A 14,280-nucleotide genomic window follows, 5' to 3' on the forward strand; every position below is an offset into this window, starting at 1 on the left:
CCTTATGTGTTGACTAAAAGCAGATTCCAAAAGTGTTTTTTGTCTTTGCTATTGTTTCTGTCTTTCTGAAGGGATCTCCCCTTTTAATCCCATTATTTCAACACCTGTTGGACAATGCATGAGTGATAATGAGCTCATTGATTAAATGCAATTAATGAATAGATTGCCACCTCTTGTTGTGTGTCGTCTGTGTTTCTGTGTTTCCGGCATTTCACATTGGAACACCTCATTCACCTTCCTTGTCTTCTCTCCGCCCTCCCTTTTAGGTAAGTTAAAGAGCTGCACCTGAGCCAGCCACTGATTGATTGATTGATTGATTGATTGATTGATTGATTGATTGATTGATTGATGCAGCACAACAGTCAAATAGTGGAGTGGAGTAGGGGAACAGCAAACAGCCAATAAAGCAGCCCGCCCGCTCGCCTGCCCGCCACAATGGACCTACCTGTGTACACTAGATGGATGTGATGGAATGTACTGTCGTCCCTACATTTCAAGAAGAAGTAAGAATTGCAGTTGCAACAAAGCCTTGCTTGCCTACAAAGAGAGCAGCAATTTGGATTTGTTACTATGTTACCTAGAAGAATAACAAACTGTGCAAGGATGGAGGTTGTAGGAGCAAGGAGAAGTTGTCTGTAAAGTTGGTGGATGCCTATTTTCCATTTTGCAGTCCCTTGTCTCCCTCTTGTGGCCTCCTGGAGGCAACTAGCTGTGCAAAAAAAAGACAGCCTGGCGGCCGGCTGTTGCAGTGTTGCCCTCTCAGGCAACACTGAGTGACTGACTGAGCCTCACCGTCTTATATAAAGTTCAGACGGAACTTTGCACGTGTCATAGTGGAGCCCTCAGGATTCCAGAGCCAGCTTTCTGACATCATAATGGGGCCTCAGAGATAAAAGCCTGGGCCCAGGCAGTGTTGGTCAGTGCTGCTCAGCAGGCAGCACTGGACTGGACTGGATTACAGCTGATACAAGGTGTGAAGGAACAAGGGGTGGCTGTGGGCAGGGCCGCCATCAGGGGGGTATTACTGGTACTCCCGTCAGGGGCCCGGCCACATGAATGAAGTAAAAGGGGCCCGCCGGGCTGCCGTCGCACCCCCCCCCCTCGGACTGTTGCCCCCCCCTCGCAACGCTCACGGCCCCCCCCCTCGCAACGCTCACGGGCCCCCCTCGCAACGCCCGCGGCACCCCCCTAGCGTCACCCCCCTAGCGACACTCCCCTAGCAACACTCGCGGCAGCCCCTGCATACCTGTTGTAGCTTCACTGGAGGGGAAGATGCAGCATGTGCTGAAGCTGCGTGTGGAGATCCCGCCCCCCAGCTCCTCTACACTGCCGACCGGACCTGCAGGCTGGTGAGTATGTTCCCCTATCCATTCTGATTCCCATCCCCCTGACCCCATTTGTAGATTGTATAAAGTTGGTTAAAAAGTTTTTTGGTATTTTTTCGTTTTCCTAGCGCTTTTTTGCCGCGATTTTCGTAATCGCGGCAAAAATGGCGCAGTTTCGCCGCGATTATATAAAAATCGTGGCAAAACCGCGTGATTTGTGCCGCAATTACGAAAATTGCATAAAAAAAAGATACAAAACATGAAAAGTGCTGTTAGGCTATATTCTCACAGTGCGGTCAAGTCACGTTTTTTTGCAAAAATTGTGGCAAAAAATGGGATTTCACCGCACTGTGTAACTAGACTAAGGCCTTATTCAGACGGCCGCATTCGGTCCGTGACATACGGAGCGTGATGGAGCCGGACTCCTAGCATCATAGTTATCAGTGTTGCTGGGAGTCCCTGCCTCTCTGCGGGAATACTGTCCCATACGGTAATGATGCTTTCAGTACGGGACCGGGGACAGTATTCCCACGGGAAGGGAGGGACTATGATCATAGATAACTGTGATGCTAGAAACCCGGCTCCCTGAACTGTGGTCGGTCCGGGAAATATGGCCGATACACGCTCCGTATATCACAGACCGAACATGGACATCTGAATAAGCCACTTACTTGCCTCCTATTTTTGGTGCGGATTGTGCACTGAAAATTCACTACAAATGACAATATAAGGCCTTATTCACACGAACGTGTTATACGTCCGTGATACTTATTACGTCGCATGGACTTATGTTAGTGAATGGGGCCGTTCAGACTGTCAGTGAATTTCACGCAGCGTGTGTGCGCTGTGTAAAACTCACGACATGTCATATACTTGCCCGTGTTTCGCGCAGCACACACCCATTGAAGTCATTGGGTGCGTGCAAATCGTGCACGGCACACGGAAGCACTTCCGGGTGACGCGCGTGATTCGCGCTACACAGGGCCGCCATCAGGGGGGTATTAGGGGTACTAGTGTAGGGGGCACGGCCAAACTTAATTGAAAGGGGGGTCCGGCAACTGCCGCGACTTGCCTTTGGTAGAAAAAAACAGGCCCCTGCAATGTGAGCTGCGGGCCCCCCTCTCATCACAAGTCCGATCTATGGGGAAGGACAGCCACACAGGGACAGCAGCGCACAGTTTACTTACCTGCTGGCCCGCCTCCAACTCCGCCTCCTCGTCCGACTCCGCCTCCTCGTCGTCCTCCTCGTCCGACTCCGCCTCGTCCTCCTTCTCCAGAGCGTAGCTGCGTAAGGAGAGGGGGAGGAGTCTAGTTGTTGCGCGGCGGCAGGAGTTCTACGATCCCCGCCATTTTCTGGAGCCTGGAGGTCAAGGACGACATCTGGACCGAAGACATCGCCTGAAGAGGACTGGAGTGGGAGCAGCTCTTCTGACACGGTGAGTAAAGTGTCTCAAAGTGCTGTTTATGTATGGCCCTGTTCACACAGAGTATTTTGCAGGCCGAAAAAATCTGCCTCAAAATTCCTTAAAGAATTTTGAGTCAGATTTTGACCTGCCCACACTATCTTGCCGCGTTTTTTGCTGCGTTTTTTGCCCGCTGCGATTGAGGACAGCAGACAAAAAACGCAGCGAAAAATGCTGCTTTTCCTTTTTTCCGCGACTGGCTCCCATTGATTTCAGATTAAATCAATGGGAGGCGGTTTTGGAAGTTTTTTGGTACTGATTCTGACGCAGTGTCCGAGTCAATATCAAGGCCCAAAAACTCTGTGAACTGGGCCTTATTGTTAGGGCTTATTCAGACGACCGTGTAATACATCCGTGCAACGTGCGTGATTTTCACGCGCCTCGCACGGACCTATGTTACTCTATGGGGCCGTTCAGACTGTCAGTGACTTTCACTCTGCTGCGACTGTGATACGCTGCGGATTTTCCACAATAAAATGTGTTGCATAAAATCCGCAGTGTTCCTGCCTAGTGTGTTCCTACCCTAAGGCCGGATTTACACGAGCGTGTGCTTTTTGCGTGCGCAAAAACGTGGCGTTTTGTGCATGCAAAAGGTCCATAACAGCTCCGTGTGTCAGCAGCGTATGATGCGCGGCTGAGTGATTTTTGCGCAGCCGCCATCATTATGACACTCTGTTTGTATGTTTGTGGCACGTGGTGCTTTTCTGTTTTCATTCATAGTTTATACGGCTGCGGAAGTGCTGGGCATGATTTTCACGCACCCATTGACTTCAATGGGTGCGTGATGCGCGAACAATGCACAAATATAGGACATGTCGTGAGTTTTACGCAGCGGACACACGCTGCATGAAACTCACTGACAGTCGGCACGGCCCCATAGAGTAACATAGGTCCGTGCGAGGCGCGTGAAAATCACTGACAGTCTGAACGGCCCCATAGAGTAACATAGGTCCGTGCGAGGCGTGTGAAAATCACGCGCATTGCACGGACGTATTACACGTTCGTCTGAATAAGCCCTAACAATAAGGCCCAGTTCACAGAGTTTTTGGGCCTTGATATTGACTCGGACGCTGCGTCAGAATCAGCACCAAACAACTTCCAAAACCGCCTCCCATTGATTTAATCTGAAATCAATGGGAGCCAGTCGCGGCAAAAAGAAAAAGCAGCACGTCCTTTCTTGCCGCGGTTCCGCCTCTGACCTCCCATCGAAATCAATGGGAGGTAGAAAATGCATTTTTCCCTGCGTTTTTTGTCTGCTGTCCTCAATCGCCGCGGACAAAAAACGCAGCAAGATAGTGTGGGCAGGTCAAAATCTGCCTCAAAATTCGGTGCGCGGTTCCAGGCGGTCGCGGGTGGGCATGCGCGGGAGTTTGCGGGTGCGCGCGATCGGTCACACGGGCGGCAGTGTTTGACGGCCCCCATGACGACCCCCATGCTACCCAGGGCCGCCATCAGGGGGGGTATTATGGGTACTGATGTGAGAGGCCCGGCCAAACCTAATTGAAAGGGGGGCTCGCAGCTCACGACATTCTTTTGGTGAAAAAAACAAGCCCCATTGCAGGGGTTTGTTTTTCTTTTCTACCAAAGGCAAGTCGCGGCAGTTGCCGGGCCCCCCTTTCAATTAGGTTTGGCCGGGCCTCTCACATCAGTACCCATAATACCCCCGCTGATGGCGGCCCTGGGTACCATGATATGGTGCTGGACGGAGTACCGTTAACAGGCGGTGCCACGGTAGGGGGGCCCAGAAAATTTAGCTGTAGGGGGCCCTGAAATTCCTGATGGCGGCCCTGGCTGTGGGCATGCACTTGCTGCCGCTGCCAGTGTTTATCTGCATGGCAGCAGGGCATTTGGGCGTTGCCAGGAAGGCGTTTTTATGTAGATTCCTCCTCTTTCAGCACTGCATTGTGGTGCAAGCAAAAGAAGCAAATCCTGTCTGGCTTCCTCTCCGGCCTTTATTCACCTCCCGTGTAGCTGTGAGTGTGTGAGCCTGCAGGGCCCCATGGAATTGCCTAGAAGTAGGCTGAATCGCTGCAAGGGCTGAACAGCAGTATCGGGCAGGCTCGGGCAACGCGCGGCCCGTTCGGGTTATCGCTTCTCGGCCTTTTGGCTAAGATCAAGTGTAGTATCTGTTCTTATCAGTTTAATATCTGATACGTCCCCTATCTGGGGACCATATATTAAATGGATTTTTAGAACAGGGAGATGGAAATAGAGCTTGCTCTGTCCACTCCACGCATTGACCTGGTATTGCAGTATTTCCAGGACCGGTGCACCCTTTCCTTATGTGTTGACTAAAAGCAGATTCCAAAAGTGTTTTTTGTCTTTGCTATTGTTTCTGTCTTTCTGAAGGGATCTCCCCTTTTAATCCCATTATTTCAACACCTGTTGGACAATGCATGAGTGATAATGAGCTCATTGATTAAATGCAATTAATGAATAGATTGCCACCTCTTGTTGTGTGTCGTCTGTGTTTCTGTGTTTCCGGCATTTCACATTGGAACACCTCATTCACCTTCCTTGTCTTCTCTCCGCCCTCCCTTTTAGGTAAGTTAAAGAGCTGCACCTGAGCCAGCCACTGATTGATTGATTGATTGATTGATTGATTGATTGATTGATTGATTGATTGATTGATGCAGCACAACAGTCAAATAGTGGAGTGGAGTAGGGGAACAGCAAACAGCCAATAAAGCAGCCCGCCCGCTCGCCTGCCCGCCACAATGGACCTACCTGTGTACACTAGATGGATGTGATGGAATGTACTGTCGTCCCTACATTTCAAGAAGAAGTAAGAATTGCAGTTGCAACAAAGCCTTGCTTGCCTACAAAGAGAGCAGCAATTTGGATTTGTTACTATGTTACCTAGAAGAATAACAAACTGTGCAAGGATGGAGGTTGTAGGAGCAAGGAGAAGTTGTCTGTAAAGTTGGTGGATGCCTATTTTCCATTTTGCAGTCCCTTGTCTCCCTCTTGTGGCCTCCTGGAGGCAACTAGCTGTGCAAAAAAAAGACAGCCTGGCGGCCGGCTGTTGCAGTGTTGCCCTCTCAGGCAACACTGAGTGACTGACTGAGCCTCACCGTCTTATATAAAGTTCAGACGGAACTTTGCACGTGTCATAGTGGAGCCCTCAGGATTCCAGAGCCAGCTTTCTGACATCATAATGGGGCCTCAGAGATAAAAGCCTGGGCCCAGGCAGTGTTGGTCAGTGCTGCTCAGCAGGCAGCACTGGACTGGACTGGATTACAGCTGATACAAGGTGTGAAGGAACAAGGGGTGGCTGTGGGCATGCACTTGCTGCCGCTGCCAGTGTTTATCTGCATGGCAGCAGGGCATTTGGGCGTTGCCAGGAAGGCGTTTTTATGTAGATTCCTCCTCTTTCAGCACTGCATTGTGGTGCAAGCAAAAGAAGCAAATCCTGTCTGGCTTCCTCTCCGGCCTTTATTCACCTCCCGTGTAGCTGTGAGTGTGTGAGCCTGCAGGGCCCCATGGAATTGCCTAGAAGTAGGCTGAATCGCTGCAAGGGCTGAACAGCAGTATCGGGCAGGCTCGGGCAACGCGCGGCCCGTTCGGGTTATCGCTTCTCGGCCTTTTGGCTAAGATCAAGTGTAGTATCTGTTCTTATCAGTTTAATATCTGATACGTCCCCTATCTGGGGACCATATATTAAATGGATTTTTTAGAACAGGGAGATGGAAATAGAGCTTGCTCTGTCCACTCCACGCATTGACCTGGTATTGCAGTATTTCCAGGACCGGTGCACCCTTTCCTTATGTGTTGACTAAAAGCAGATTCCAAAAGTGTTTTTTGTCTTTGCTATTGTTTCTGTCTTTCTGAAGGGATCTCCCCTTTTAATCCCATTATTTCAACACCTGTTGGACAATGCATGAGTGATAATGAGCTCATTGATTAAATGCAATTAATGAATAGATTGCCACCTCTTGTTGTGTGTCGTCTGTGTTTCTGTGTTTCCGGCATTTCACATTGGAACACCTCATTCACCTTCCTTGTCTTCTCTCCGCCCTCCCTTTTAGGTAAGTTAAAGAGCTGCACCTGAGCCAGCCACTGATTGATTGATTGATTGATTGATTGATTGATGCAGCACAACAGTCAAATAGTGGAGTGGAGTAGGGGAACAGCAAACAGCCAATAAAGCAGCCCGCCCGCTCGCCTGCCCGCCACAATGGACCTACCTGTGTACACTAGATGGATGTGATGGAATGTACTGTCGTCCCTACATTTCAAGAAGAAGTAAGAATTGCAGTTGCAACAAAGCCTTGCTTGCCTACAAAGAGAGCAGCAATTTGGATTTGTTACTATGTTACCTAGAAGAATAACAAACTGTGCAAGGATGGAGGTTGTAGGAGCAAGGAGAAGTTGTCTGTAAAGTTGGTGGATGCCTATTTTCCATTTTGCAGTCCCTTGTCTCCCTCTTGTGGCCTCCTGGAGGCAACTAGCTGTGCAAAAAAAAGACAGCCTGGCGGCCGGCTGTTGCAGTGTTGCCCTCTCAGGCAACACTGAGTGACTGACTGAGCCTCACCGTCTTATATAAAGTTCAGACGGAACTTTGCACGTGTCATAGTGGAGCCCTCAGGATTCCAGAGCCAGCTTCCTGACATCATAATGGGGCCTCAGAGATAAAAGCCTGGGCCCAGGCAGTGTTGGTCAGTGCTGCTCAGCAGGCAGCACTGGACTGGACTGGATTACAGCTGATACAAGGTGTGAAGGAACAAGGGGTGGCTGTGGGCATGCACTTGCTGCCGCTGCCAGTGTTTATCTGCATGGCAGCAGGGCATTTGGGCGTTGCCAGGAAGGTGTTTTTATGTAGATTCCTCCTCTTTCAGCACTGCATTGTGGTGCAAGCAAAAGAAGCAAATCCTGTCTGGCTTCCTCTCCGGCCTTTATTCACCTCCCGTGTAGCTGTGAGTGTGTGAGCCTGCAGGGCCCCATGGAATTGCCTAGAAGTAGGCTGAATCGCTGCAAGGGCTGAACAGCAGTATCGGGCAGGCTCGGGCAACGCGCGGCCCGTTCGGGTTATCGCTTCTCGGCCTTTTGGCTAAGATCAAGTGTAGTATCTGTTCTTATCAGTTTAATATCTGATACGTCCCCTATCTGGGGACCATATATTAAATGGATTTTTAGAACAGGGAGATGGAAATAGAGCTTGCTCTGTCCACTCCACGCATTGACCTGGTATTGCAGTATTTCCAGGACCGGTGCACCCTTTCCTTATGTGTTGACTAAAAGCAGATTCCAAAAGTGTTTTTTGTCTTTGCTATTGTTTCTGTCTTTCTGAAGGGATCTCCCCTTTTAATCCCATTATTTCAACACCTGTTGGACAATGCATGAGTGATAATGAGCTCATTGATTAAATGCAATTAATGAATAGATTGCCACCTCTTGTTGTGTGTCGTCTGTGTTTCTGTGTTTCCGGCATTTCACATTGGAACACCTCATTCACCTTCCTTGTCTTCTCTCCGCCCTCCCTTTTAGGTAAGTTAAAGAGCTGCACCTGAGCCAGCCACTGATTGATTGATTGATTGATTGATTGATTGATTGATTGATTGATTGATTGATTGATTGATGCAGCACAACAGTCAAATAGTGGAGTGGAGTAGGGGAACAGCAAACAGCCAATAAAGCAGCCCGCCCGCTCGCCTGCCCGCCACAATGGACCTACCTGTGTACACTAGATGGATGTGATGGAATGTACTGTCGTCCCTACATTTCAAGAAGAAGTAAGAATTGCAGTTGCAACAAAGCCTTGCTTGCCTACAAAGAGAGCAGCAATTTGGATTTGTTACTATGTTACCTAGAAGAATAACAAACTGTGCAAGGATGGAGGTTGTAGGAGCAAGGAGAAGTTGTCTGTAAAGTTGGTGGATGCCTATTTTCCATTTTGCAGTCCCTTGTCTCCCTCTTGTGGCCTCCTGGAGGCAACTAGCTGTGCAAAAAAAAGACAGCCTGGCGGCCGGCTGTTGCAGTGTTGCCCTCTCAGGCAACACTGAGTGACTGACTGAGCCTCACCGTCTTATATAAAGTTCAGACGGAACTTTGCACGTGTCATAGTGGAGCCCTCAGGATTCCAGAGCCAGCTTTCTGACATCATAATGGGGCCTCAGAGATAAAAGCCTGGGCCCAGGCAGTGTTGGTCAGTGCTGCTCAGCAGGCAGCACTGGACTGGACTGGATTACAGCTGATACAAGGTGTGAAGGAACAAGGGGTGGCTGTGGGCATGCACTTGCTGCCGCTGCCAGTGTTTATCTGCATGGCAGCAGGGCATTTGGGCGTTGCCAGGAAGGCGTTTTTATGTAGATTCCTCCTCTTTCAGCACTGCATTGTGGTGCAAGCAAAAGAAGCAAATCCTGTCTGGCTTCCTCTCCGGCCTTTATTCACCTCCCGTGTAGCTGTGAGTGTGTGAGCCTGCAGGGCCCCATGGAATTGCCTAGAAGTAGGCTGAATCGCTGCAAGGGCTGAACAGCAGTATCGGGCAGGCTCGGGCAACGCGCGGCCCGTTCGGGTTATCGCTTCTCGGCCTTTTGGCTAAGATCAAGTGTAGTATCTGTTCTTATCAGTTTAATATCTGATACGTCCCCTATCTGGGGACCATATATTAAATGGATTTTTAGAACAGGGAGATGGAAATAGAGCTTGCTCTGTCCACTCCACGCATTGACCTGGTATTGCAGTATTTCCAGGACCGGTGCACCCTTTCCTTATGTGTTGACTAAAAGCAGATTCCAAAAGTGTTTTTTGTCTTTGCTATTGTTTCTGTCTTTCTGAAGGGATCTCCCCTTTTAATCCCATTATTTCAACACCTGTTGGACAATGCATGAGTGATAATGAGCTCATTGATTAAATGCAATTAATGAATAGATTGCCACCTCTTGTTGTGTGTCGTCTGTGTTTCTGTGTTTCCGGCATTTCACATTGGAACACCTCATTCACCTTCCTTGTCTTCTCTCCGCCCTCCCTTTTAGGTAAGTTAAAGAGCTGCACCTGAGCCAGCCACTGATTGATTGATTGATTGATTGATTGATTGATTGATTGATTGATTGATTGATGCAGCACAACAGTCAAATAGTGGAGTGGAGTAGGGGAACAGCAAACAGCCAATAAAGCAGCCCGCCCGCTCGCCTGCCCGCCACAATGGACCTACCTGTGTACACTAGATGGATGTGATGGAATGTACTGTCGTCCCTACATTTCAAGAAGAAGTAAGAATTGCAGTTGCAACAAAGCCTTGCTTGCCTACAAAGAGAGCAGCAATTTGGATTTGTTACTATGTTACCTAGAAGAATAACAAACTGTGCAAGGATGGAGGTTGTAGGAGCAAGGAGAAGTTGTCTGTAAAGTTGGTGGATGCCTATTTTCCATTTTGCAGTCCCTTGTCTCCCTCTTGTGGCCTCCTGGAGGCAACTAGCTGTGCAAAAAAAAGACAGCCTGGCGGCCGGCTGTTGCAGTGTTGCCCTCTCAGGCAACACTGAGTGACTGACTGAGCCTCACCGTCTTATATAAAGTTCAGACGGAACTTTGCACGTGTCATAGTGGAGCCCTCAGGATTCCAGAGCCAGCTTTCTGACATCATAATGGGGCCTCAGAGATAAAAGCCTGGGCCCAGGCAGTGTTGGTCAGTGCTGCTCAGCAGGCAGCACTGGACTGGACTGGATTACAGCTGATACAAGGTGTGAAGGAACAAGGGGTGGCTGTGGGCATGCACTTGCTGCCGCTGCCAGTGTTTATCTGCATGGCAGCAGGGCATTTGGGCGTTGCCAGGAAGGCGTTTTTATGTAGATTCCTCCTCTTTCAGCACTGCATTGTGGTGCAAGCAAAAGAAGCAAATCCTGTCTGGCTTCCTCTCCGGCCTTTATTCACCTCCCGTGTAGCTGTGAGTGTGTGAGCCTGCAGGGCCCCATGGAATTGCCTAGAAGTAGGCTGAATCGCTGCAAGGGCTGAACAGCAGTATCGGGCAGGCTCGGGCAACGCGCGGCCCGTTCGGGTTATCGCTTCTCGGCCTTTTGGCTAAGATCAAGTGTAGTATCTGTTCTTATCAGTTTAATATCTGATACGTCCCCTATCTGGGGACCATATATTAAATGGATTTTTAGAACAGGGAGATGGAAATAGAGCTTGCTCTGTCCACTCCACGCATTGACCTGGTATTGCAGTATTTCCAGGACCGGTGCACCCTTTCCTTATGTGTTGACTAAAAGCAGATTCCAAAAGTGTTTTTTGTCTTTGCTATTGTTTCTGTCTTTCTGAAGGGATCTCCCCTTTTAATCCCATTATTTCAACACCTGTTGGACAATGCATGAGTGATAATGAGCTCATTGATTAAATGCAATTAATGAATAGATTGCCACCTCTTGTTGTGTGTCGTCTGTGTTTCTGTGTTTCCGGCATTTCACATTGGAACACCTCATTCACCTTCCTTGTCTTCTCTCCGCCCTCCCTTTTAGGTAAGTTAAAGAGCTGCACCTGAGCCAGCCACTGATTGATTGATTGATTGATTGATTGATTGATTGATTGATTGATTGATGCAGCACAACAGTCAAATAGTGGAGTGGAGTAGGGGAACAGCAAACAGCCAATAAAGCAGCCCGCCCGCTCGCCTGCCCGCCACAATGGACCTACCTGTGTACACTAGATGGATGTGATGGAATGTACTGTCGTCCCTACATTTCAAGAAGAAGTAAGAATTGCAGTTGCAACAAAGCCTTGCTTGCCTACAAAGAGAGCAGCAATTTGGATTTGTTACTATGTTACCTAGAAGAATAACAAACTGTGCAAGGATGGAGGTTGTAGGAGCAAGGAGAAGTTGTCTGTAAAGTTGGTGGATGCCTATTTTCCATTTTGCAGTCCCTTGTCTCCCTCTTGTGGCCTCCTGGAGGCAACTAGCTGTGCAAAAAAAAGACAGCCTGGCGGCCGGCTGTTGCAGTGTTGCCCTCTCAGGCAACACTGAGTGACTGACTGAGCCTCACCGTCTTATATAAAGTTCAGACGGAACTTTGCACGTGTCATAGTGGAGCCCTCAGGATTCCAGAGCCAGCTTTCTGACATCATAATGGGGCCTCAGAGATAAAAGCCTGGGCCCAGGCAGTGTTGGTCAGTGCTGCTCAGCAGGCAGCACTGGACTGGACTGGATTACAGCTGATACAAGGTGTGAAGGAACAAGGGGTGGCTGTGGGCATGCACTTGCTGCCGCTGCCAGTGTTTATCTGCATGGCAGCAGGGCATTTGGGCGTTGCCAGGAAGGCGTTTTTATGTAGATTCCTCCTCTTTCAGCACTGCATTGTGGTGCAAGCAAAAGAAGCAAATCCTGTCTGGCTTCCTCTCCGGCCTTTATTCACCTCCCGTGTAGCTGTGAGTGTGTGAGCCTGCAGGGCCCCATGGAATTGCCTAGAAGTAGGCTGAATCGCTGCAAGGGCTGAACAGCAGTATCGGGCAGGCTCGGGCAACGCGCGGCCCGTTCGGGTTATCGCTTCTCGGCCTTTTGGCTAAGATCAAGTGTAGTATCTGTTCTTATCAGTTTAATATCTGATACGTCCCCTATCTGGGGACCATATATTAAATGGATTTTTAGAACAGGGAGATGGAAATAGAGCTTGCTCTGTCCACTCCACGCATTGACCTGGTATTGCAGTATTTCCAGGACCGGTGCACCCTTTCCTTATGTGTTGACTAAAAGCAGATTCCAAAAGTGTTTTTTGTCTTTGCTATTGTTTCTGTCTTTCTGAAGGGATCTCCCCTTTTAATCCCATTATTTCAACACCTGTTGGACAATGCATGAGTGATAATGAGCTCATTGATTAAATGCAATTAATGAATAGATTGCCACCTCTTGTTGTGTGTCGTCTGTGTTTCTGTGTTTCCGGCATTTCACATTGGAACACCTCATTCACCTTCCTTGTCTTCTCTCCGCCCTCCCTTTTAGGTAAGTTAAAGAGCTGCACCTGAGCCAGCCACTGATTGATTGATTGATTGATTGATTGATTGATTGATTGATTGATGCAGCACAACAGTCAAATAGTGGAGTGGAGTAGGGGAACAGCAAACAGCCAATAAAGCAGCCCGCCCGCTCGCCTGCCCGCCACAATGGACCTACCTGTGTACACTAGATGGATGTGATGGAATGTACTGTCGTCCCTACATTTCAAGAAGAAGTAAGAATTGCAGTTGCAACAAAGCCTTGCTTGCCTACAAAGAGAGCAGCAATTTGGATTTGTTACTATGTTACCTAGAAGAATAACAAACTGTGCAAGGATGGAGGTTGTAGGAGCAAGGAGAAGTTGTCTGTAAAGTTGGTGGATGCCTATTTTCCATTTTGCAGTCCCTTGTCTCCCTCTTGTGGCCTCCTGGAGGCAACTAGCTGTGCAAAAAAAAGACAGCCTGGCGGCCGGCTGTTGCAGTGTTGCCCTCTCAGGCAACACTGAGTGACTGACTGAGCCTCACCGTCTTATATAAAGTTCAGACGGAACTTTGCACGTGTCATAGTGGAGCCCTCAGGATTCCAGAGCCAGCTTTCTGACATCATAATGGGGCCTCAGAGATAAAAGCCTGGGCCCAGGCAGTGTTGGTCAGTGCTGCTCAGCAGGCAGCACTGGACTGGACTGGATTACAGCTGATACAAGGTGTGAAGGAACAAGGGGTGGCTGTGGGCATGCACTTGCTGCCGCTGCCAGTGTTTATCTGCATGGCAGCAGGGCATTTGGGCGTTGCCAGGAAGGCGTTTTTATGTAGATTCCTCCTCTTTCAGCACTGCATTGTGGTGCAAGCAAAAGAAGCAAATCCTGTCTGGCTTCCTCTCCGGCCTTTATTCACCTCCCGTGTAGCTGTGAGTGTGTGAGCCTGCAGGGCCCCATGGAATTGCCTAGAAGTAGGCTGAATCGCTGCAAGGGCTGAACAGCAGTATCGGGCAGGCTCGGGCAACGCGCGGCCCGTTCGGGTTATCGCTTCTCGGCCTTTTGGCTAAGATCAAGTGTAGTATCTGTTCTTATCAGTTTAATATCTGATACGTCCCCTATCTGGGGACCATATATTAAATGGATTTTTAGAACAGGGAGATGGAAATAGAGCTTGCTCTGTCCACTCCACGCATTGACCTGGTATTGCAGTATTTCCAGGACCGGTGCACCCTTTCCTTATGTGTTGACTAAAAGCAGATTCCAAAAGTGTTTTTTGTCTTTGCTATTGTTTCTGTCTTTCTGAAGGGATCTCCCCTTTTAATCCCATTATTTCAACACCTGTTGGACAATGCATGAGTGATAATGAGCTCATTGATTAAATGCAATTAATGAATAGATTGCCACCTCTTGTTGTGTGTCGTCTGTGTTTCTGTGTTTCCGGCATTTCACATTGGAACACCTCATTCACCTTCCTTGTCTTCTCTCCGCCCTCCCTTTTAGGTAAGTTAAAGAGCTGCACCTGAGCCAGCCACTGATTGATTGATTGATTGATTGATTGATTGATTGATTGATTGATTGATTGATGCAGCACAA

At 48.9% G+C, this 14,280-nt stretch overlaps 7 non-coding genes across 7 annotated transcripts; all 7 read left to right on the plus strand.

Annotated features, from left to right (window-relative positions):
• Nucleotides 1-4,875: 4,875 nt before the first annotated feature.
• LOC142694327 (U2 spliceosomal RNA) lies at nt 4,876-5,066 on the plus strand. Its single transcript, XR_012862578.1, has one exon. It is a non-coding gene; the product is annotated as a U2 spliceosomal RNA (small nuclear RNA).
• A 1,292-nt stretch (nt 5,067-6,358) lies between these two features.
• On the plus strand, nt 6,359-6,550 carry LOC142693825 (U2 spliceosomal RNA). Its single transcript, XR_012862126.1, has one exon. It is a non-coding gene; the product is annotated as a U2 spliceosomal RNA (small nuclear RNA).
• A 1,268-nt stretch (nt 6,551-7,818) lies between these two features.
• Nucleotides 7,819-8,009, plus strand: LOC142694328 (U2 spliceosomal RNA). Its single transcript, XR_012862579.1, has one exon. It is a non-coding gene; the product is annotated as a U2 spliceosomal RNA (small nuclear RNA).
• A 1,296-nt stretch (nt 8,010-9,305) lies between these two features.
• On the plus strand, nt 9,306-9,496 carry LOC142694330 (U2 spliceosomal RNA). The gene has a single exon (XR_012862580.1). It is a non-coding gene; the product is annotated as a U2 spliceosomal RNA (small nuclear RNA).
• A 1,288-nt stretch (nt 9,497-10,784) lies between these two features.
• Nucleotides 10,785-10,975, plus strand: LOC142694332 (U2 spliceosomal RNA). Its single transcript, XR_012862582.1, has one exon. It is a non-coding gene; the product is annotated as a U2 spliceosomal RNA (small nuclear RNA).
• Nucleotides 10,976-12,259: 1,284 nt separating this feature from the next.
• Nucleotides 12,260-12,450, plus strand: LOC142694333 (U2 spliceosomal RNA). The gene has a single exon (XR_012862583.1). It is a non-coding gene; the product is annotated as a U2 spliceosomal RNA (small nuclear RNA).
• A 1,280-nt stretch (nt 12,451-13,730) lies between these two features.
• On the plus strand, nt 13,731-13,921 carry LOC142694334 (U2 spliceosomal RNA). Its single transcript, XR_012862584.1, has one exon. It is a non-coding gene; the product is annotated as a U2 spliceosomal RNA (small nuclear RNA).
• The last annotated feature ends 359 nt before the right edge of the window (nt 13,922-14,280 follow it).

The sequence above is a fragment of the Rhinoderma darwinii genome (genome assembly GCF_050947455.1).
Source record: "Rhinoderma darwinii isolate aRhiDar2 chromosome 5 unlocalized genomic scaffold, aRhiDar2.hap1 SUPER_5_unloc_45, whole genome shotgun sequence".
NCBI classification, from domain to species: domain Eukaryota; kingdom Metazoa; phylum Chordata; class Amphibia; order Anura; family Rhinodermatidae; genus Rhinoderma; species Rhinoderma darwinii.